A 2,538-nucleotide genomic window follows, 5' to 3' on the forward strand; every position below is an offset into this window, starting at 1 on the left:
CTTACTGAGATACTTTTTAATCTTCACTCTATTATGTAATATTCTGCCCCTCCTATCCTTGAGTAACTAACAAATTGAATGAGGAGTCAGTGTCTTCAGTGATGTTGGTAACAATGTGGTTCTGTGGCAAGCCACTGGACTCTCCCCTCCATCTTGATCAAAATCCATTAATCAAACACTTTGTGTAGTGTTTCTTTTTTTTCTTTTTTTGCGGTACGCGGGCCTCTCACTGCTGTGGCCTCTCCCGTTGCGGAGCACAGGCTCCGGACGCGCAGGCTCAGCGGCCATGGCTCACGGACCCAGCCGCTCCGCGGCATGTGGGATACTCCCGGACCGCGGCACGAACCCGTGTCCCCTGCATCGGCAGGCAGACTCTCCATCACTGCGCCACCAGGGAAGCCTTGTGTAGTGTATATTTGACAGAACTATTAGAATCAAAGCCTAGGCCAAAATAAGCTAAGGGAGTTGGGGACAGAACAGAAAGGGGAACCCTTTGAGGTGTGAAGACTTTAAATGCTTCTGAATCATCCAGAGAGTAGCTACCACCTAATCTACTAAAATGAAGGATTGCCTTCTAATTGATATGCACATATATGAATGAGTAAATTGATCTGTGATTCCATTATATGTCATAGCAGCAATGGAATCATAACCTGTAAAACTTGATATCATCTCTCTCTCTCTCTCAGTCTCATTAATTTTGAGGATGCAGAGAATGTTGGAATGGAAGGGATCATAGAGGTATGGACAAATTTCTTATTCTTCAGACCTGCATTTTCAGGTCTGATAAAAAGAAGAACAGTGAAAGCTTACCAACCAAATTTCTAGCCTGGTAGGTGAACCTCAATTTCCATTCATGAAAGGTTTCATCTAGAACTATGCAATGTATATTTTTGACAGCTTTAATGAGATATAAATTATATATATACCATAAAATTGACCCATTTAAAGTGTACAATTCAATGGTTTTTAGTTTATTTACAGAATTGTGCAACCGTCACCATGCCCTAATTTTAGAACATTTTCATCACCCCCAGAAGAAACTCAATACTTACTAGAGTTACTCCCCAACCCAACACTCACATACACCCCCGGCCCTAGCTAATCTACTTTCTATCTCTATCATTTGCCTGTTGTGGACATTTTATAAAATGGAATAATGCAGTATGTGGTCTTTTTTAAATTAAATACATTTGACGTGTAACATTGTGTAAATTTAAGATGTACAATGTGTTATTTTGATACATTTATATATTACAATATTATTGCCATTGTCCCGAAAAAATACGGAATGCTTCATGAATTTGCATGTCATCCTTGCGCAGCGGCCATGCTAATCTTCTCTGTATTGTTTCAAATTTTTGTTGTTGTTGTTTTTTGTTTTTTTTTCCTGTACGTGGGCATCTCACTGTTGTGGCCTCTCCCGTGTGCTCCGGACGCACAGGCTCAGCGGCCATGGCTCACAGGCCCAGCTGCTCCGCGGCATGTGGGATCTTCCCGGACCGGGGCACGAACCCGTGTCCCCTGCATCGGCAGGCGGACTCTCAACCACTGCGCCACCAGGGAAGCCCCACATTTTATTAATAGTATGTGTGCTGCTGAAGTGAGCACAGTATGTGGTCTTTTGTGTCTGGCTTCTTTCATATAGCATAATGTTTTCAAGGTTTATCCACACTGTAGCATGTATCAATACTTCTTTTTATTGCTGAATAGTATTCCATTGTATGAAAAAAATACCACAGTGTGTTCATCCATTCACCAGTTAATGAACATTCCGGTTGTGTTCATTTTTTGGCTGTTATGAATAATGCTGTTATTGGGCTACAAGTCTTTGTGTGAGCATACGTTTTCATTCTTCTTGGGTAGATACCTAAGAGTAGAATTGCTGGGTCTTATGATAAATTATGTTAAACTTTAAAGAAATTCCCAACCTATTTTCCAAGGTAGCTGCACCATTTTACCATCTCACCAGCGATGTGTGACACTTCCAATTTCTCTACATCTTGTCTAACGTTTGTTATTGTCTAGACCGAGGTACTGTTTTCATTGACACTAGAATGACATTTATTTGAGCACTGATTACATCTTTTTTAAACATCTTTATTGGAGTATAACTGCTTTACAATGTTGTGTTAGTTTCTGCTGTATAACAAAGTGAATCAGCTATACGTGTACATATATCCCCATATCCCCTCCCTCTTGCGTCTCCCTCCCACCCTCCCTATCCCACCTCTTTAGGTGGTCACAAAGCACGGAGCTGATCTCCCTGTGCTATGCGGCTGCTTCCCACTAGCTATCTATTTTACATTCGGTAATGTATATATATCAATGCCACTCGAGGACTGATTACTTTTTATTACATATTTCAGATAATTGAATTTCAGTTAGGGAAGGCTGGAGGTGATAAAAATTTTGAAAGATTGTTATTGGAAATTCCAAGATCAGTTAAAATGTGTTAAAAACAGAATGAAAAAGAAAAAAATATCAGGGAAAAAATGTCGATTCATAGGGTATTAATACTGATGTCAAACCTGTTAC

The 2,538-nt window shown here is 40.3% G+C and overlaps 1 pseudogene; it reads right to left on the minus strand.

Annotated features, from left to right (window-relative positions):
• Positions 1 to 1,280: 1,280 nt before the first annotated feature.
• On the minus strand, positions 1,281 to 1,368 carry LOC113614797 (uncharacterized; annotated as a pseudogene).
• Positions 1,369 to 2,538: the final 1,170 nt, after the last annotated feature.

Source organism: Aethalodelphis obliquidens, unplaced genomic scaffold (assembly GCF_003676395.1).
Source record: "Aethalodelphis obliquidens isolate GAN/ISIS:26980383/991018 unplaced genomic scaffold, ASM367639v1 scaffold104, whole genome shotgun sequence".
NCBI lineage: Eukaryota > Metazoa > Chordata > Mammalia > Artiodactyla > Delphinidae > Aethalodelphis > Aethalodelphis obliquidens.